General features: G+C 38.1%; 1 long non-coding RNA gene across 1 annotated transcript in view; it reads left to right on the top strand.

Moving 5' to 3' along the window:
- LOC116229044 (uncharacterized) overlaps nt 1-22832 on the top strand; it is a 93360-nt gene that overhangs the window by 37315 nt on the left and 33213 nt on the right. Inside the window, exon 4 of the long non-coding RNA XR_016466946.1 lies at nt 18256-18327. This is a non-coding gene — a long non-coding RNA (uncharacterized LOC116229044). The remainder of the gene's footprint in view (nt 1-18255; nt 18328-22832) is intronic.

Below are 22832 nucleotides of genomic sequence, written 5' to 3'. Positions count from 1 at the left end.
ATATAGTAAGAAGAAATATTCATAGACTGTGCAGCACCTGTTTTGCCCCATACACAACTGGTTCAGGTTGTACCACAATCACTACTGAGAAACACCTTGTAGCCCAGACAGTCTGGGTCAAATCTATATGACTAGCAAATATAAATAGAGTTCATCTTTCCCTGTTTATTGCAAAAAAAGCCTCACAGCTATTTCCTTCCATTAAAGCCTTAATGACAAACAAATGCTATGTTTATTCTAAGACTGCGTCGTCTTCCTCAGGAACAGAGCACAGCTGAATACAGCTCAGGCTTCCTTTGTTTGGAATGCTTTTCTTCTCTGCTATCGGATTTCTTAATGCCTGAAAATATGATTCTCTTATGGAAGCATAATTGGTAACATTTCTTTTTTAAAACTGCAAACACAAACATACAAGCTCAGCTTCCAGTGGGAAGTAACTTCTGCTCTTTAATAGTATAAGGTGTTGACTTCTTTTCTTTATCAGTCCCTACTGTTAGTTGCCACACCTCCTATGAAATGTCTTTACTTCTATTAAGTACAATACATTACAATATGCTGAATGTGACATTTGATTAAGGTGTACCATTTAAGTTATTACCTTTTATAAATTGTTGAATGTATGAATGCATAGCTATCGAAAATCAAGTGAGTTCTCTTATAGAATTGATATTATAGAATTTATTAAACTAATTTGATTTTTGAGTTGATGAGGTTTAGAGTATTACACAGTTGCATCAATAAAAAGAAGCCATCAGGGCAGAGAGGCTGGATCAACCAGAGAAGATGTGGGTGCTTGGAGATGTAGCCAAAATTTTGAACAGAAATTACTAAGAAAAAATTGCTTTGCCACGCATCTCTTACATTAGGTAAAAGTGAAATAGGTGACTTGAAAAGCAAAATCCCCAGCCTTTTTTAAAGATGTGACTAAATATGAAAACACTAATCACTGCAGGAATAAAATAACCTGAAAAACACCACATGAACTTACCAGAAATGTTAAGATGCTGTTAACACTCTGTGAGCAGCAGACTGATTCACATTGATCTTGTAAAAAGCACAAACACCACAATTTTCTGTTAGTTAGGTCTTCTACCTAGGCAGTTAGTTACATGCTTAAGTTTTGTCACAACACTTCCTCATTGGAATTAATTGGGGTTTTAATTTTTTCTTTCTCTCTCTCTCTTTAAAACTGGTTGCTATTCAAAGGAATTGACTTGATTTTAAATTCACAATTGAATGTTTTTTGAATTTCTTAAGGGCCTTGAATACTGTTTTTTTCTGTATAATCTTTTTTATCTTTACTTCAGTACCATTAATCTCACACTGATGTCATCACTGTGTTTTAGGTTGGCAAAAGATAGTGTATTCTTTCTCATTTATCTCCTTACTTTCTCATTTATCTCCTTACATTTACACAACACTGGTAGTTTCTTTTGGTGAATGGACTTTTGGAATTCTCTTTTTATGACCCCAAAATTTTTTAATTTGGACCTGTATGTAAAAGATAATATGGACAGGGAAGTTTGGTTTGATTTGCAGCTATGGGCTATGACTTCACTTGAAACCATTTAATTATTATCCACTTCAATCACATAAGCTGCTTCAAGAGTGCTAATACAGACCATTGCTTACTGTTGTGGGTTACTAATTGGAGTTGTTTCAGGAAAGATTAAGTAGGCACAGCATATTTGGTTATAGGAAAACTTATTTTCTCTCCTCAGAAAACCTCACAGCATGCCTAATATTGATCTCTGTATTGGGTGATTTTCTTGTTACTGAGGTCACTTGACATTCTGTTGGCTTTTTTACCACTTGGCCACTTGTTGCATGTGACACCTTCTGTTGGTATGCCTCTTTGCATTTTCCACCTGCTTAGTTCTTACCCAGGCTTCAAGCTAACATAATGTCAAACATCTCTTTCAGTAGCTGAAGTCTATCATACCACTATAGCTTTAACCAGGCACTTTGGATTTCTTTGCATGCAGTCTATTCCCACTACTAAGCCAGTTATCTCAAAATTCATTTTACTTTGCTATTTAAAAGTGTCAGATTAAATTGAAGGATATTATATTTGCCTTGGAAGAAAACATCTAGCATCCCTTTGATTAATTGATTTGAATTACTAATGTTTAGTTTTTTTATTACAGATTTGAATGCAAGGGAGCTCAGTGTCTGTTCATCTTTTGCACCAAGACACTCTGATGAAAAAATTTTGTACTGCCCCCCAGTAAAACATCTAGTTCTACTGATGTGTACTATGATATATTCCTTTCCTTCTGCTCTTCTGCCTTCCCAAGCTTAACTTTCCTTTGGATTTCTTAAGCATCTATAGCAAGTCCAACTGCAAATAGATCTTCACCCTCCAAATGACTCAATCCTTCTGTCATACAGTTCGCCTATTGGTGTAACATCTGCTATACAGAACAGATATATCCTATACTTAGTAGCTTTAAACTACTCTGACACAGAAACCTCTTCATTTCATCTGTAGCAAACTGGGGAGTCAAATTGTGTTTCTATGTGTGAGTAAGAGGCAATTTCCGTATTCTCTGCCTGTTCAGGAATTTCTGATCACCTGGAATGAATCTCAAGTTCTCAAAAGCTTGAGCAAATAAAGCCAAGACTAATGTTTCCTTTAGGACCAGTTGAAGTTAACTATTCTGCTGATAATTTTGTATGTTTGACACTATGAATCCTGATGGAATGCAATGCTGACACTAAGCAATGCTGATGGAAGAACTTGCACATTCACTGTCTTCATCTTATGTGCTGTGATAATAAAATCTGCATGAAACAAAGCAAAGCACTGAAACACTAAATAGCTGATACTCATTTCACCATCTAGAACAATATACTCTGAACTCTTCAGTCCATGGTCTAGCACCCTCCTTTTTCTCTCAGTCTGGAATAAATACACTGAATCATGGGGAATCCAGGCTGACTGGAATTCTAGCTTGGTCTCTTGCCCAGCTGAAATCTTATCTGCAGCTTCTCTTGGGTTCTGTCAAATTCAGCAGTCATATAGTATATGCTTCATTCTTTTCTTCTGTATTTTTTTAAAACGATTTAATGGTTTTGAAAGTATATTTTCCCTTAGCCTTTAGTGTATGCTTCATTCTTTTTTCTTAGAGATCATTTCTATTATCGTTTCTTTCAACATTGTTTTGTCATTTATAAGCAGTAATGATCAGAAACAGAAGATGCCATTGTGAAAGAACTAGTTTTAAAATAAGGTAGAAAAAAATACAGAGATAAGAAGTGTAGTGACAGAGAACTTTTAGTTCAAAGTATTTCAGATTTTGTGCATCACAACTTTCTCAATTTTTTTATCTTCTTATTTACTCACAGACACACCATCTTTTCATTGCAACTAAAAATGCGAGATATCTAATAAGCTACAGACTTGTGACATAGGTCTTTAAAATCACAGTTTAATCATAATCTTTTTGTTTAATTCTGGGAAAGGTATGCTTTATTTTTGTGCTGACATTTATCATATCCTTAACATTTTTTTTTGTGCGTTGACGTTGTTTACAGGTGTACTACTGATGATTTATAGCAGTGTTACTGAGGAGAATTGGGTCTCTCTAGTTTTTATTTCTCATCTTTTCACAGAACAAAACATTCACATGCAGAGTAGAACATAATTTTACTTAATGAAACAGGCAAGAACCTCATTTTCTGGTGTAACTCCTGTGGTATCAATAAAAGTAGATTATAATTTGATGCCAATGCCAATATGATGCCAAGTCAGGCTCCATGTACAGCAGTAGATATACCTACCCTTATTTACACCAGCTGAAAATTTAGCCCAGTATTCTGGGACAAATAAATGCTAGTTTTGTAACTAGTTTTATTTTCAGGTTGTTGTTCAATCTCTTATGGATTTGCTCAGAGGTTTTTACCTATTTTATCTATCTGCTTTGCTTTCTGTGAGTCTGTTCCTCAAAAAATGTCTGAGGCAGGGCAGCAGCCCACACATAAGCAGAAGAAGACAGAAGGAGAAAGAATGAAAACAAGGAGTCAGTAGAGCAGTGCCAGGTTTCAGTAGCTGAGGATCCGCTCAGAAAAATTTTCAGTGCTTCTTTCAATCTTGCTAATGATGGTGTGTAACTTCAGTCTTTGGTTTGAGTCCTTTGGGAAATACACTAGCAATAAGAATAGAAAAGCAATTTAAGTGGCATCTTTGATCATCATTGCTGTCAATCAAGCTGGGGCTTGGCATTAACATATGCTCTTCTGAGGAAAAACTAATCTATTCCATTTGGTAACATATTAGAATTGTTAGTATTACAAAAACGAGACTGAAAACCTGAACTTTTTCATTGGAAGCCTGGAGAAGAGTGGATGAAAACTTTATTTAGTGTTCTTTTGTTAGAAAACAGTGATTTGCTGAAACAAGATACTATTCATGGGAAAAGCTTTAAAAAATATACTCTTTATTTTCAGCTTTCAAGAATAAGTCTAGTGTTAGTGAAATGCTCTGTATTAATTCTTGTAGATTGAGATCTCATTTCCAATTTTAAGAGAGGTTTTATTAATAATGTTAAGCTAAATATGGTAAGAAGAGAAAACAAACTGAAATACAAATAAAGCAATCAAATACTGCAGAATTATGCTGAGTACTCCCCTCCTCCTGCCCTTTTTTTTTCACCCTGAGTCAAGCTAATAGTTTTTTACTAAATCTCAACTTTGTTCCAGGACATTTTTTGAGGAACAGACTCACATTCACAGATACCAGGTATCTGGTTCTAATCAATTTCATTGTAATTTTTAAGGCTGAAAAGTACTATGATATCTATAATGAAATTTCTTAGATTAACCAAGGTTGCAGGCATCAGAATGAAAAATAACTTATTTTACATTTTTTTTTTCATAATTTAATTCTGTAATTTTGACAGTGATCTATCTGTGTTAATCTGTACATGTTCTTAAAAATTTTAATTGATCACAACTGCACAGAACAGTGCTGTGTGTTCTGACAGAGATGACTCAGATGACCCATATATAGTGTATATTAGCTTCACCAGTAAGAAAAACTGCAAGAAAACCAGTACTGGTTTTAGCTGAGATTCTCACATAGGCATAGCTTCTACAGAAATCTAGGGTCACAAGAAGAAAAAAAGAGTGTTGATGGCAATCATATTCTTTATTCAGTACGTGTTGTGATATAGATGCTTAGTTGGTCTGCAGAATAGGATTTCATTTTATTTTGTTTTGAATTAAATGTAGTGCAGACTCAGTGAAAAAAGGGTTTTATTGCTGTGTTCATTAGTTTCAAATTTGGATTAAAGTTATTAAAATAAGCTGTATCTCAAGAGTAACATTTCTCCTGAAAACTTTTAAGAAAAAAACCCTGAAAATCTGTCAGTACAGAATTGGTGAAAATGAAGGAATTTGAAATTCTGTAGTGAGAAGGAAATATTTAACATAAAATAAAATGTTATCATTATTTTGATTGACTGCAAAATTTAGGTAATTATCAAACAAAAGGCATAGAATCATGGAATCATAGAATCATAGAAAGGCTGGGTTGGAAGGGACCTCAAGGATCATCAAGTTCCATCCTCCCTGCTGCAGGCAGGGTTGCCAGCTACTAGATCAAGTACTGGATCTGTTTGCCCTGTGCCTCATCCAACTTGGCCTTAAACACTTCCAGGGATGGGACATCTACAACCTCTCTGGGCAGTCTGTTGCAGCACCTCACCACTCTCTCAGCAAAAACTTCCTTCTGACATCTAATCTAAATCTCCCTTCCTTTATCTTAAAGCTATTACCTCTTGTCCTATCATTATCTACCCATGTAAAAAGTTGATTTCCATCATGTTTATAAACTCCCTTTAAAAACTGGAAGGCCACAATGAGGTCTCCCGAGCAGCCTTCTCTTTTCCAGGCTGAACAGCACAGTTCCTTCAGCCTATTTTCATAGGAGGAGGTGTTCCCGTCCTTGGGTCATCTTTGTGAACCACTCTCTGGATCCTCTCCTCCTCATCTTCTCTGTGTTTGGGGCCCCAGACTTGGACTCAGTAATGCAGCTGGGGCCATACAAGGGCAGAGTAGAGAGGGACAATCACCTCCCTATCCCTGCTGGCCACCCTTCTTCTGATGCAGCCTAGGATACTCTTGGCCTTCTGGGCTGCAAGTACATACTGCTGGCTCAAGTTAAGCTTTTCATCAAACAAGACTCCTAAGTCCTTCTCAGCAGGACTACTCTCAAGGAGTTCTCCTGGTTTGCATACATATCTGAGACTAGCTCAATCCAAGCACAAAACCTTGCACTTTACTTTCTTGAACCACATTGGGTTCATAAGGGCCCACCTTTTGAATTTATCAAGGTCTCTCTTAATGACATCCCTTTCTTCTGCTGTAATAATCATACTGCTCAGCTTGGTGTCATCAGCAAACTTGCTGAGATTGCATAAGTGATCCAATCTCTGTAAGTTTTGTTTAATTGCTTAAAATTAGAAAAAAAAAAAAAACATTTTTAGTCACAGTCAATAATCATCAGAACACATTACTGAGAGTGCACTGCAATATGCAATCTTGAGAGCAAGATGGTGCATTTCTTTGAAAGGTATAGCTTAGGTAGAGAGAAATGGGAAAAACATACTGTGCTTCACTCTGGAGCAGATCCAATAGGGCAGTCAAAGCAAACTCTTCTAGGTTTAAATTTGGGGAAACTGTGAGTCACACTTTATTCCCCTCAAACGATAATTCTTGTATCTCATAGTTAGACACTCTTGTGTTATATTATTTCCATGGCAGAATAAAACTGAAAGTGTTGCATGACATGCACTAAACAGAATGTGTTAAGATGTCTGTCTTAGTTACCCAGAAAAAAATCTGGAGTAACTCAAGATTTTGGCTCATTGATTTTAGACTTTACACTTAGCAAAATGTAAAGGCAAGTGTAACTGAAGAAGTATCAAAGTCACTTGGAGTTAATCTGTTTTAGGTAAACTGATACAATGTTGTTAAGTCATGTTTATAAAAAAATACAAAGGGCTCAAGTGAATTAGTAGAGAAAGCTTCACAACATGTTTTTTTTTTTTAATTTATTTTTTTAAATTTTTTTTTTTTTTTAAATGAGTCAGAAGAAGAGCTGTCCTTTCTAACTATTCTGTTGCTTCCAACCGCCTAGCTTAGTGCCTACTGACATGATGCAGAGATCTGGCAGAGCACAAATATTTTTTAAAGCTTACTCATTAACACTTCAGACCCATCCATCAGCATGATTGACATCAAGAGACAAAGAAATTATTTTTTATAGGACACAACATGTATGGAAGGCTTTCTGCAGGCTAATGCAGCACACCTGACGGATGTGTGAGTCATTTGACACAATGGGTGGTACTCATGCACATTCTATCACCTTGCAATCAACTCAGTATAGCACTCCTCCTTATTTTCTGAATCCATCTTTCCTCAAAGTAGAGAGTTTAGGAATAACTGCACATGAATCAATGAAAAATCTTTTATATACTCTGCCTCTGAGATGTTACTAATAATGTTGTTAATGACATTATTTGATATGGTGTTAGGAAAATAATAAACTTCCTGAACTGTGCCTAAGAGATATGCATCATGTGTTCCATGCCATGCACTTTGTATTGCACCAAATGAACCTGGTAAAGACTAATTGGCATTGGTGAGTAATATAAAAGTTCAATAAAGATGATTTGTCACCTTTTGCTTGTCTGCTCAATGTTGTCTCTAAAAGGTAATAGGCTTCAATACATTCTGCTGTATGCAAAAGTGAGAGTCGCAATGGATTTTAAAGTAATATTAACATTATGAGGAAAGAGAAACAATTAAAAGCTCCAAATAAAACATCTTCTGGTTGAGAAATTGGCCTATGAGAAACAGACGTTATAATGCGGAAACTTTTAAAAGTTTCAGTTTTCTTTTAAGTGATCTGAAAATCGTTTGCCAAATGTTTCAGAGGGCTCCTCTGCCTATCTATAGAAGCAAGGGTGGCTGTACTCTGTGGCTTGCCCTGTGAATTCACACTGCAAGCCAGACTGATCCACATTCATTCATCGTATGTGTCAAGCTCAGCTTCCCCTCTTCCATCATATGCTTTCTGGATTTCATCCACAGAGCTTGAATCTTATCTTGGGTCTTATTTTGATTCAAATAGAATCATAGAATGGCTTGGGTTGAAAGGGACCTCAAAAATCATCTGGTTCCAACCAACTCCCATGGGCAGGGTTGTTGACCACTAAATAATGCACTAGATCAGATTGCCTAGGGCTGTATCAAATCTGAGCTCAAATACTTCCAGGGATGGGGCAACTACAGCTTATTTGGGCAGGGTTGGGCTCACTCCATAGACACAGGCTCTGCTGGGGTCACCCACCCCTGTTAATGAGGGAAGTTATTTGTTTCCCACTGCAGAGCCCCACAAACACCAAGGTAAAGTCAAGATGGTCATATTTTGTGATGGGGAGTGGGGCTGGATGCTTTGCCATCCCTCAAAGAGAGAGTTTCTATAGGAAAAAGCTCTGAAACAACCCTCATTTGTAATGAGTAGTCAGAATTTATTTTGAAAGATTAAGCTCTTGTCTGCCATGGCTGATGAAACCCTGTCTGGACAATCAACATACGACTGCCTGGAACACTCATTTGTACTTGGAGCAATTAAGGAATGAGAATGAAGAATTTATCTGAAAGACTGAAGATCGGAGTACACTGCAAATTATTTAGCTATCAGTCTTGCAAAACACTGTATTTGTGACTGGTGTTGGCTGTGTTCTGTGAAGGTTCTCGAAGTGGAGTTGAGATGCTGATGAAGTCTTCAATCAGTTTGCAAAACTAGAAAGTATCTATGCAGGTGATATAACCCCCAAAGTCCAAGGAAGGTATGGAAATTAGGAATTAATGATATCTCTTGTCCATAGTAATCACAATGAAAAAGCATAAGTAGAATGGCATAAAAATGGCGTTTTGTTTAGCAGAGAATTCCAAGCAGAGTCAAAAGGGCAAAACAACACTGTAATAGAAACATAAAATTTAAAAAACAGCAGAGAAGATGGCAGACCACATCTATAGATATGGTAGCTGAAACCCCATTTGCTCTCTTGATCTCCTTTCTCCTCCTAAGTGTCTCAGTAGGTGCAAAATAATCCAGACAAGAATGAGTGGCAACTACATAAATATTTAAGATTTCTGAGCTGTTGAATTTCCAGTTCAATCATCTGTAATGCCTGGTAACTGCAGTAACTCTACAGACAAATCTGAGAAAATAATGGTACAAATAACTCTTAGTTCTTCATTTTGTAGCTGAGAATATTCAACATGAATATTCAAAACATATTCAATACGATGACAGGATAAGAACAAAGGAAACTTAGTCCCCAAGGAGTGTATGGAAACTGCTGAGTCATGGCCTGAACAACTGATTGAGCACCTGGAGAAAGGACCCAATCAGCCCTGGAAGCACAGGTGAAGGCAATTCATCTGTGTGATCTTAGACCTCATTTAAGGGCTAACTGCTCCCCTCTGGAGCTTTTTCTGTACGCCTAGACCTTCAGAGGTGGGTGAGTATTCTTTTTATAGCATCTTCTCATTGCTGCCAGTATAGGGAAAAATCAGTATGCAGTCGTTCCTGATAGCAACTCCAGAGGAATCAGGCCATACTGATTGTTTCTGGGTGGGGTGGGGAATGCCTTTGTACTTCAGAGTCTCTTGCTGGCTGGCATTTCAAATATATTAGTACATGGTTCCATGGTATCTTTTTTCCATGGAAACTCTAGTTATTGCTGTTCCCTTCTCAAAAATATAACTTATTCCACACAATTTTGCTTTCTCATCTGTATTTCCTTCTAGTACAATGCTGCTAATCGAGGGGTGGTGTCCTGTGTACTGAGAAGGACGATGGTAGTGGTGTTAGGAACACAGTGTTTCTTGGCTTCCTTCGAATCGCATCCATATCTTTTCAGTCAAAAGTTTCACAAAACTGTGGGATAACTTTTTTTTTTAGAGATTGATGTGTAGGAAAGAACAGAGTAAGAGGGATCAGCTGCAAGAGAGTTTGATTCAGTTAGAGGTGGAAAAGCTAGGCTTTGGACTTTTAGCAGTGAAATCAGGCCTTTAAAGCCTCATGTTGTTTTTGGCAGACATCCTCCTCCTCCCCATCTTATTTACACTCTCTGTTCACGTCGGCTTCTCTTTGCAGCCTGTTATTTGCAGAGCAGAGCTTTTTTGCACTTCCTTCTGCCAGCCTCCAGCTGATCATGAGCTATAGAACAGTCACCCAGAAACCTGTCACCACTGGAATGGTGCACAGGAACGGGGGATATAAGTTGGATGGCAAACCCTCTGCGACAGGCTGTGGAAGAGGCTGAGTCAGCCTCTTGCTCAAAAGGCCATTACAACATTCAGTTACTGATCTACTTGCCATGTGTGATTGCACATTGCTGTTAAAAAGGCATATTGGCCCTAATCCTGAAAAGCTTTCAGGCATGTATGCATTCAGTGAGATAAAGGACTATAGGGAGATGTCTACATTTCCTACAGGGGCATCATACTGTTAAAAACAATATATAGGTGCAGTGATCTAGAATTACTTTGTGAGATTAAAGTGTGGGCTAAAACATATGTACATATATGTGATCTGCTCATATATATAGTACATCTCTGCCTCTGAGTGACATTACCACTGGAATAATAAGGCCTAGAAATAACATAGTGAAAAATTTAGATTGCTATTTTTGAGTCTTTCATTTGTGAACTGCCAAGGAGTAGATTGTTATATCCTCAAATTTATCTTTGAAAATTATCTACAAATAACTTACTTGTGAAACTTGTTTGACAGGGTGCCTTGAGTGATCACCTCTCTGCAGATTCACTGAGGCTGTGTGTTTGTTTGTCTTTAAACTACCAAGATTAGTCCTTTATCTTGGCTTGTAGCAGTTTGTCTTCTCAGCTCCAAAAATTGGGAGTTCACTCAGCACTGTTGCCCCTGTGTGAAAGTCTTATAAACATAAAAATTATTTTTCTGTATCTACCTGAGATATTGACATCAAATTTCATAGAATATCACACAAACAATGCTGCTTAATATGTAGCAAATTATAAGGGCAAAGATCAGGAATTCTAGACTCCTCACAGCCCAATAAGCATGTTAATTATGCTTGTGCCCCTCTTACAGTCATTACTGTCAGCATGAATCAAGACTGTCAGTGATAGACTTGCACAACTACAGGACCCAAATTATGTAAATATAAATGAATTACATGTTCCTGCCTACTGTGTGTGAATGTATTTATCTATATACACATACATAAATTTACTGGCAACAACATCTTTTAATTTACCATGTTATCAGTTTTTCAACTAATTCAAAACTCAAATAAAATATTTTCTTGGATCCTCTCTCTCTTTCCTCTCAGTTCAAACCACTTCACTGAAAAAGAGAGAATTCCAAGGCAGAAGTTTCCATGAGTAATTTTTTTTTTTGAGTCTAATAAGTCTTAGTTGCTGACTGAGACAAAGCAGTGTTTTCTGGAGGAGAGGGACCAAAGGCTTTTGGACCAAAGGCTGGTTAGTTTTGCCTTGGCAGCAGCTGATAGAGTATGTTCATTACAGTCTGCTTTTTCTCCATTGCAAACATGCTATGGTACAGCTGATAGACTTTGCCTTCCCACTCTGAATCTAGTTTGTCTGTCTTGTTAGAAGTTATGTATCTCTCAGCAGAAGGGCTGAGATATTACACTGGGCTCTATGGTTTGTCCTGGCTCAATTGTGTCTATTCTGTTTGCATGTGAGTGAGTAGCACTCTAAACCAGATTCAGTGGGGGGAACACAAATCTTCTGAACTCACAAACTACAAAGAAGCCTGAGGTGACAGAATTAGCACAGACTGCACCTTGAAGATCATGTGGTGTGTTGAAACATCCTCCAGTCCACATAGAAGGTGGCCACTGCCTAATTCTCAGGCTATGATTCTTCTCTTAGCTGCAGACCCACATGTCTGCACTGATCCATTACAAAATCATAGTCACAATGGGTTAACTGCTACTTGCATTTAATTCTACTCTTAGCTAATTGGTTTGAGTATTTAAAAACAAAAAAATCTCATCTGTTTTATTTTAGAAATAGAAATTACCATTTGACATTACATTATTTGTAGTTTGAAAATTAAAATACGCATTGCTTGATTTAAAAACTACAAGTATATTTTTCATGTTTAGAAATTTCTTTATTGTAGTGAAATTCTTTTTCTCTAACGCAGAAAAGATACACAGAAAACTGACTTTAGGAAGATGTTGGTTGCAAACAGGCTGTGTTGTATAATAAGAGTATCTCATCACCAGAGACAAAGGAGACTTTCCGAACATCCCAGACTGTTTTTCCTCTATACATGTTTTATAGCTTGACATATGTTGGTTTCACACATGTAAGAATAAACAGCTTGCATTTTCTTAGATCAGAACAGCAATATATATTCATAAAACTACAAAGTACCTAAAAATAAATAAGGAAAAATTGAATGGGGAAAGGAAAATCAGTGATGGAGAGAAAAAATCCCACAAACCTTAGAATCATACACATGTATATAAACATATTCTTAGCACTTCAGGTTTCACAAAGAGGTTTTTCAGGGCAGCTTAATGAATTGAAAAGCTCTTGGAACACTCAAATTCAGTTCTCGGACGCATTTCCTCCAGGAGCTGCGCCCCCGGGAGCGGTGACCCTGCCCTGCTCGGCCCTGCGGAGCTGTACACGCTCGCGGTGTCGCTGCAGTTTGCATTGCGGCCACGAGATGGAGCCACGAGCCCTTGTACCGCGCCGCGCACCTGCGCCGCGCACCGGCCCGGGAAGCTCTCGCTGCCCTTCCTATTCCGCGATTGCAAAATTCAGGGCAGAAAAAAGACAAAAAATACAGTTGTTGGTTGAATGATATTTTGCTACTATATAGCTCAGACGCTGTACGGACCATGCCAACAGGTACCCGGAGAAGAGGGGGGCAGAAGGAGCCGGGCTTAACGCGGGGGGAGCTGCCGCGGAGGGGAAGAGAGGGGCGCGGAGCTGAGTGCCGCAGTGCCGCCGTCGGAGGGGCTGCAGGTGCGTGCACCTCCACGGAACTGAGACAGCTTTGCTTCTGTTGGTCCTTTCTGGGATAAGTGCAAACCGTTCAATTTCAAAGGTTTCTCTCAATTTAGCCCTGCTCAAATCTGAAGTGGGTGTTTTCGTCAGAGGATGGCTGCCTGTGTGAACGAGGCTGGCAGTGAGAGTGATGCCCCCAGGCCTGTTGGTTTAGCTGGAGCAGCTGGCAGTGTGTGGTTGGTCTCTGTGCTATATCACGTTCTATAAACTCATGGAAATGAGTCCTTGGTGATGATGGCAATCAATAGAGGTGAAACTTCAGAGTCCAGTTCGTGACTTAAATGTTCCTGTATCAAGAAAGCTCACCATCAGGGATATTTCCTCATCTTGTGCCCTCACATTGATCTCTTGCCTGCGTGGTCTGTCTCAGCATGCACACAGCTCGGAGTATGGGTCGTCTGCATAATAATACATCTGCACAGTATGTGTAAAATGCGTGGCACACTTACTTGCTTTTACATCATAAAGCATGCAGTATTAGTGATAAGTATGTTCAATAGGCAAAACTAGATTAAAATTAAAATTATTAGTTTTATGTGTTGGGCTCAATAGTGGACTCTAATTGTGTTCTTTGAATGTGAAACTTGAGGAATGTGAATTTAGCAAAGGATTTCAGATGGCAGTTTCAGATTTGTTTTATATGGCAAGCTGTCTGAACAAACTCTGGAAACTGGACAAATGCTTATGTAATGCTTCAGGACCTGGTGTCAGAGATGGAAATGTCACTTTGAGTGGTTTATATACACATTAGTACCTGGAAATGTGATGTACCTTGTGATGACTGCTTGAGGATGAATGTTGGCAAAAGTATTGTGAGGACCCCTTCCATATCCCATTTTTCTAGAAGTTCTTGGCTTTTTTTAGGAGATGTAACTTCTCAGAATGAGATTAAGGTAATTCTCTGTGGAGCTGCTTGGAAGATTAAAGTGATGCCTATTACTGTATGAGCATTTGTACTAGATTAAGGGAAATATGGCTGAGACATTTTGTTCTTTTCTACTTAAGCAAGACATAAGAACTTTGAGAAATAACGCTTGAAAAAAGGCATTTCCCTCCTAGTCTCTTTTTCTCAAGGGATCATTCCTTTGGCATCCAGCCAATTCATTTCCTTTAGAGCCAAATCGTTTATTCTGAATAAACATTTTTGTCCTGTATGTATATGTATACTCCTACATATCCACACATGCAATTTTTACAATCTAGAAAAGAAGCTAAAGAACTTATGCAAACATCTGAGAGTGGGAGGCATTGATTATTAAATGAAGCAATTGAGTCCAGAGTACAAGTAATTGTGTAGAAACATCCATTTTTATAAGAGTTGGATGACACACTGAGCTTGGCTCATGAAAAACATTCTAAAGTCATTTATTTTCTCTCTTTAAAAGATGAATACTTGTTTCAAAGTTCTGCTGGTAGTAGGAGGTCTGTTCTACCCTGGATCCACCACTGATGAGGAGATTGACTGTTGGTTGTTGCTCAGCCAGCAACAGAATAGAAGAGACTTGGTGGAAGTGGGCTTGCTTCAGAGATTTACAGAAGTCAGATTTTTTTTTTTATATGCTTCTTTATGAGTGCATATATATTATAGTATTTGGAAGCAGTGAACAATTTTACAGGGAAGACTTTAATCAATGATGTGCCACCTCAAGAAAAGGTTTTTTTTGTTTCATTTTTATAATAATCTCTGTATTTGCTGGAACAAGATTTCAGCCATCTTAAATTCCCAGGAATCAATCTGAGTTTAGGCCCTATCCTTGTGTATAGGCTTCTGCCTTGGAATACAAGCTGGAAGCTGGGGGGAGGGGGGTGGTGGTGGTGGTAGTCTTTCCCTGATATTGCTGTAGGGTCAGCCTCAGTCCCCAGTTTCCTTCTTTACAAATGGCCTTCAAGCTGCCCTCCAGCAGCAGATGAATTCTGCTGGAACATGCTTTTTGTGTTTGAGCACTGGAATTCTGAACCAAAACTAAGAAAGCCTAGGCACCCCCTGGGAAGGCTTAATCTGCTAATAACATTACTTCAGACCTCAATAGTGAAGATCAAGCCTTTTTTTTGTGTGTGTGTATTACAACTTACATTTTATTTGTTTATAATCATTATTTTTCTTAGATTTAATATGAAAATCATTGCTTAAAAAAAAAAAAAAGAAAGAAAGAAAAGCCTTCTGTTGTTTTTTTGACTACTAATTTTAAGCAGCACTTCAGTGTCTGACAAGGGGATTGCTTTATGTTAATTATTTTTTGATGTGAGCATAATCATGTACAAAATTTGCTTTCATGCACAGTCTTCCATGTGAGTTTGTTTTTGAAATCTGAACCTTAGCAGGGAACAAAATAAATCATTACAATCTTCAGAGTTATTATAATCTGATTGTCATAGAACAAAATATCTTGTCATCTTCCCCTATGTGGCTCTTCCATGTAAGTGTTGCTTTGCATCATTTATTCTGTTATACTTCATTGATTATGTTGCTTCAAAATTGTTATTTATCCAGCCTCACAGCCATTTGAACAAGAAAAGGTAAATATTGTGGGCTAAGCTCTATTTTAGATTCTTATAAACAAAGTCCTTAAAGCTGTAATTCTAAACTCAAGCATTTGGTTACACTGATGACCTCTGGAACAAAATAGATCTGGTTTCTGAATCAAGGAAGAGGAATAAAGTTGAATTTAAAAAATGTATCCACCATAAGCTTCAGTTCTGACTACCCAGATCTGGAGGAAACTTAGTGAACTGAATTTGTTCTCTCTGTTGGATTAGTTTTGACACATATCTAAAGAGATATTTAGCCAATAGTTGGAGATTATACACATCTGTCAGCTAAATCAAAGATTCGAAGGCTAAATCTACCATTTGGAGAAACATGTAGATCCATCTAGATGCTAGATAAACAGTTTTTTTACAAATGCTTAAACTGTACATAATTGTTCTTCTAGTGGTAACTTTCAGAAAATTATTATTAGAAGGATGGAAGAAATGTTTTATGCAGTGATCTTAAAATTGCATTGCAGGGTTTTTAAGTAATTTGTGCCATGACCATCTCTTTTGAGATTATATAGGAAAAAGACATTTTACAAGAAAAGAAAGTCATTGATTTAAAAAAAAAATAAAATAGTGGACACCTCCATTCTTTTGTAAATTCAATGCAGGTCATAATGCTTAGCTTTACTGCACTGTTATTCTTTGTGTATTTTCTCATTTCAAATCTGTTAAGAGCTGACAGGAGAAGCAAGAGCTGTACCTGTGTGTGTTATTTAGACAGTATGTGAGTACACACACACACACACACACACACACACACACACACACATCTATATGCACTTGCCTGTATGTATGTGTATATATATTTAAGTAGACGCTTTTCAGTTCAGTAATATAAAATACGACAGAGGAATTGTAAACCTACAGGTAACTTACAGCTATTGTAATTCTGGTTAATACATTCTGGAACAATTTTTTTCTGGCTCAGATGGCAACATCATAACTTCAGATCTCATTCCGAACCATTGCTGGCTGTTCTTGGGTGTGGGAAGAGGTGATAATTAGGCAAAACTAGCTGTTCACAACATCTTCTTGGAGCTTTGTTGTTATTGATGATAAAAATGGCTTTGGAATAAATTGAAGGTTTTCATTGCAAAATGCTTGTTTTTGTCAGGGCATTTTTTAAAGTAATCTGTACACACAATTTTGTAATTGATGTTTTCAGTACCATATACAAAGGTTACTCCAAAAGTAATGCCTCCTATTTTGGCATCTATTGACATTCGTCAGTACTTGCTGAATGTTTATGGGACCAAACAGTGAGTGTGAGTGCAGTGAGGTGATAGATGGTGTATTTTGTAGTGGCAAGAGTGGGTCACCTCTGCTTGTGTGGGGAGCTGACAACTTTAAGCCGAGTAATAAATATTAGGCACATCTTGCTATGAGTGCAAGCAGGCATTTGTCTTTGCAGCATGTGTAATTCATTCTGACCTTTCCAGAAAAGGGGAACAAGGCTAGTGAAGGTATTGGAGCAAAAATTTTATGAGAAGGGGGATGAGGTAACTGGGATTGTTTAGACTGGAGAAGAGGAGATTCGGGAGAGATGTTATTGCCTTCTCCATCTACCTGAAAGGAGGTTGTGATGAGGTGGGGGTTGGCCTCTCCTCCCACATAAGTAGTGATAGAACAAAAGGGAATGGCCTCAAGTTGCAACAGATAATGTTCAATTTGGGTATTAGGAAAAACTTATTCTGGTAGGTGGACAGTTGAACTAGAGGATCTTAAAAAGGTCTTTTCAACCTTAATGATTTTATGATTCTGTGACTTCCCATGCTTCCAAAATCAATTACAACTAGTAGAACTTCGCTACTTCTGTTTTTTAGTTTTATTTAGAATGTAGTAAGGATCTGTTATACAGGACAGGGTACAAACACATAGGAATACCAAAAAGGATCATAGGTGGAATGATTAGAATGGTGGATTTATCTTGTCAAATGTTGGAAATGTTGTCAAATACACTGTTGTGATTACTTCTACTTCAGTAGATCCCTCTTGCCCACCATATTTGCTCTTAATTTCCCAAATCTTATCAGCTCCTCAGTGACTTTGCAGCATCCTTCCCTGTCACTTTGCCTGACAAATTAATTGGTGGCTGTTAGTGTGTGTTTTAAGGTAAACCTATCCTCTATGTTCTCATTGATCTCATGTTGGAAGGAGAAAGGAGAATAGTTCTGAAAGGTTTTGGGTCTGGGAACATCAGGAATACTAGCTAATACTTTTCCAAATGCTTTTGTAATAGTGTGAAAATGTGCAAAAGGTCTTATTTACAGCTAACATAGACAAAAGGATTTGAAAATGAAAAGCAACTCCAGCATACTCACTATTAATTCTTGTTTTTGGACATTCAGCTTTGCATTTGACTGTGTCCTTAGCGTCTACATTCTGTGTGTAATCCAGGTGCTTATGACCCTGTTTTTCAAGGCTTTTGAACTCTCTGTGTAAAAATATCAAACTTCAAAGTGCTTGTTGTTATCAATATTTCCATAAAGGCTGAAGATTTATAGGAGTATAACTGATTTTCCACACCAGCTAGCAATTGAAATGTTTTATGATGTTTTCCATACAGATTTTTCCCTGTCCCATTTTACCTGTGTTTTTCTGTTTCAGTTCACTCAGTGGCTCAAGCTTCCTGTTTTTGCTGGCCTCCTCACTCAAGTCTGCCTTGAGTCCTTCCCTCTGGTAAGCTTCTGTGAAATTCCTCTCATAGCCTGTCGCTGCCCTGGCAGTGTGACCAGCTGCCATTTGCTCTCATTGATGTTGCTTCTTTAATTGGTCAAGCATTCTGCATGCTCCCTTTAGAGCTGCTGCAGGTTGGTTTTGGTGGGTGCAATGAGTGGGATGAAATTGCCAACATCTCTGGAGGCAAAGACCATTTTATCTGAGCAGCAGCTTCTGTTTCTAAACCCACAGGATAAGTATAAGTAGGATTTTTCCATCATGTCAATAGGGTTTTTCCATTCTTAGCCTGTGCAATTCTGATGTTTCTTTGTAAGTGTTAGAGCTGGACTGATTCTGCATGCTGATGTATCAGTCTCTCAAATTTTCACTAATATGCAACCCACTTTTGCTGGTTCTGTGCTGGGTTTGTCAGCTGGCTGGCTTTGATTTAGGCAGTTCAAGTTCTAGGGAATTTTCATGCATGCAGCTTAAAGTGTGGCAGGATTCCTTTACAAGCAAGATACTTTGTTGTGAAGCTCTCTATATCAAAGCAGCTCTTGGGTCTCTCACTGTAGACCTAAAATAATTTGCAGTGTGCAAAGGGTATTCCTGTGCACATGTATGTCTTGCAATCTGCAAGAAAGAATGCTGCAAATGAACTATTCAATGATTTTTTTCTTTAAAAAAGATGTTATAACTATGCTGGAGTGATTAGAAATATTGTATCCTGAAAGCTAAACTTAGAACTTTTAAGACTGCAGCATGTTTCCCAGGAATCCAGCATTCTCTGATTCTATGTAGCTTCTTCATTCTGTTATTTATAAGACACACTAATTTGCAATAACATGCAATACTTCACCTATAATTTGGAAGGGCAACAAAATTTGCTTATGTGGCCAATACTGAGCTGGTAATATTGTGGTCACATTTTTTTCCCCTCCCCAAATTATTATTTGAAAAAATTAGAACTTAATGTCCAGAATCAGTTTCAATGAATTTCCCAACAGAAGGAGTTATTAGAAAAACAAATGCTTTTAAATAGTTAAAATACATGCTGACATTTCTAAAGTTAGAAAATTGTAGTGTTTTTTATTAAACCTTTTATTAAACCTTTTTTTTTTTTTTTTTTTTTTTTTTTTTTTAGGGGATTTAGGTAAAACAGATTAAAAGAGAAAATTTAACTAAAATACAATGATTTTTACCTGGAAAATACTATTTATGTGCATTGATAATCAGTTCAAGCAAACACTGAAGTTTTTATTGGCATTCTATTCATGCCAGTCACCAAAATGTTCACAGAGATTCTGTCTCTACTATTCATCTATACAAACATTTCACTGCAGTGCTCGCAGACTGACACATCAGCCCTCCTGCTCATAGCAGACAAGGTTCACTGGTACCTGTGTTTGGCATGGTGGTCTTTTTGTGCTCCCTTCTACAGTGGTTGCATGGTAGCATGAAAATTTTGCTAAAAATATTTCACATAGACAGGATCTGGCAGTCAGAGTTATTCAGACAATATGCAGATTGAGCTCTTGGCCTCTTCAGTGAAACTGCTAGCAGAGTGTTAGTTGATGGAGTTTGCTCTGGTGCATTGTGAGAAGTTGATCTGTACTAATGGACAAATGGGACTGTGGCCAAATGTAGAATGCATGGGAGCTGGCAGAAGTCCTTGGTCACTAACCAATATTAAGTAGTTTCAGACTAGTTCTGAGTTCATTACTAACCTGCTTGATCATGTTTCTTGCTTTCTGAAAGTTTCAGACCAAAGAGCAGCTCAGCATAAGAGCAGTGTCTTTTCATTAGATCTGTTTGATTTATCGGCTGCCTTTGGAACTGTCAGCCAAAGCCATGGCCTTGAGCACCTGTCAGGCCTCTTGGGCTTGCTCAGGACCTGAGATGTGAATGTTTACTTTCCCTAAGCAGTACTGGCTGCTCTTAGCAGTCCTCTGACCTTATTTAAGTTTTCTCTTAGTCCTCTGGAAAGTTTCTAGATTTTCAGATGTGGTTAGACTGCAGTATTTCCAGTGAATTGATAGTGATTAAACAGAGGATATACAATCTTACCCTTTTCTGCTTGCTTAAGACTCTGTTCTTGTGTACAAATGCTTGTCCTCTTCATTTCAGCATTCCTCTAAACAGATTTTGTGTTTATTTGCTCTCCCATTTCTCATTGTGAAGAACTTTTGAGGAAAACCTCAGTATTTTTTAGTGTATGTGATTAAAATTCTCAAGCTGTTTTCCTATCAGCTGTTATCTCTGCAGCAAGGATTAATAGGAAAATAGAAATTTGTTACCAACTCAGAATGTCACTCAGAAGAAGGAGTTTTGAACTTGTGATCGGCATCAGACCCCAGCTTCCTGCAAGCGATGTGGGAGCTGCTGCTGCTACACATATTGTGCTGCTGCATGAGTGGGAGGAGATGAAACTTCTGCCATTTCTATGGCATCACTCAGCAAGGTGTAAATGAAGTATGAAATAAAAACTCTCAGCCCACTCAGTGCACAGACAGAAAGAAGACTGTGCTTTATACTTGCTGCTGTGATGAGCTATTTGCTGTAATATTAACCTTACGTAGTACCAGAATGTTTCCTAAGTTTTCTTCTGACTCGAGATTAAAAAATGATTTCTTGTAGGTTTCCTCCTTTTTCTCTCTTTCCACCAGCGCACTACTGCATGTCAAAGCTGGTGATGCCGTGCAGAGCAGGAATGAGGTAAAAAGCCTGACAAGGAGATCCTTTTCTTGAAGAAATTCTAACTGAATCAGTAGGCACAGTTTGCAGTGAACTTCAGGGTAAAATGATAAAACACCACACACTGGATGCAGCTCCAGGTATAAAAACATTTGTTGTTTTCATTTTACTGAGCTCAGACAGGTGATTTGGAGGGAAGGAGCCATAGGTGGTAATGTATCTATGCTGTTTAAGTTCATTAGCATCAAGGAGTCTGTGTTGCTAGGTAGCTTATTTGGTATAGTAGCAATCTTTGGATGGAAATGCTTTTCAGCTCTGGATTTGCCCCTAGGTCTTGCCCTCTTAGCTTAACAAATTGCTGCCTAGAACTTTGTGAGATCCCATTCATTGTTTTTAAGCTATAAACAAGTGTGTGACAGCCTTTTTATTTTGCTGAAAGTGTTGAGTTTCTGGAGCCTCTGAGCTATATTCTAAGCTGGTGTAAATAATGTAACTTCACTGATGTCAATAAAATGGAGCCAGTTTATACCAGCTGAAACTCAGTCTCTTCAGAGGCAAGTCAGCCCCTAATCTCTGTGCCATTCACACAGAGGCATATATTTCTCTGTGTTTTTTTTTTTAATCCTCATGTGTCCTTTGTAGAACTAAGCGATCCGTGCTGCAGACAGTGTTGAGAGAGAGAGAAAGAAATGAGGTGGATGCTGATTTGAAATGCTGGACCCTCCCTTGTTCTGCTGAAAACTTCTGTGTGGCAGTATTGTTATTTCTCTGTATTCTACTCTTTTCTTTATATTCCCATCGTAAAAACAAAACAAAACCAAAACGATGGGGACAAAGCCAACAAACACTGAAGTATACACTGCAGTAATGGGACCTGCAGTGTAGGTTGGTAGGTAACATCTCAAAGCCTACTGGTAGTGGGGGGGCATTCAGTACCACCACTATAGGAGAAGCACAGACAGAAACAGCTACTGGGCAGTGACCAGAACCTGTGTGGTTCCTGGGCTGCTGTACAAAAGGAAAGGTCATATAGGAAGGGACACATGGGCCTGGATTTGTGTGCAGATTGGGGTCCCTGCTGATTACACTGACTACCACAATGGTGTGGACTCATACCAGTGATGAGCTTTCTGCTGGACTGTGCAGGAGGTAAAGAGATGCACTTCACCTTGCACTGTATTCAGAGTGAATCAGTCTATAGATCAGAGATCTTTAGAAAGGCAGGATAAATTCTGGTATGAGAGGTTTATATAAATGCCATCCTGATTAAAGAAGGGAGCATAAAGCTAAGAAATTACATCTGCTCCATCCTGCAGTGCTTGCTGGTGATAACGTGTCTATAGGGATGGCTTTGTGATAAGAAATGAAAACAGCAAGATTCAAAGAAAGTGAGACACCTTTGTAATGGCCTGAAGGAAATTGGGTCATTAAAACAGTCTTCAACTTTTCTTAGGGGTATGGAGAGGACCAGAATAGTGCTCATGCAGTGTTTGTATTAAGTCTTAAGAAGGCCAATCACCCTTTTGGTACACAGAAGTGAATGTCATCCACCTGGAAAAAAGTCTGCAACACAATTGAATGAGCAGAAGATTGGAGGGACATTTGGAAACAAGGCAGCAGAGGACTGGGGCTGGTTGGTGGAGTTGTACATGTTCCCTAATGCAATTTATTACTTAATTTGTTGGGCAATTGTTGGAGAGTGTATTTTCTTTATTTCTGCCCTTTGATAAATTCCAAATAGAAGAAAGTTTCCTCATTGTTACAAATTGAGAGAGTGGTGAAAATAAGACATGCACTGCTGCAAATGAAAGTCAGACACAGGAGCAGTGCGT

This window comes from Phasianus colchicus, chromosome 5 (assembly GCF_987193195.1).
Source record: "Phasianus colchicus chromosome 5, bPhaCol1.hap1.1, whole genome shotgun sequence".
Taxonomy (NCBI): Eukaryota; Metazoa; Chordata; class Aves; order Galliformes; family Phasianidae; genus Phasianus; species Phasianus colchicus.
Note: the sequence above shows the minus strand (reverse complement) of the source record. Positions and strands in the feature narration are given on the sequence as shown.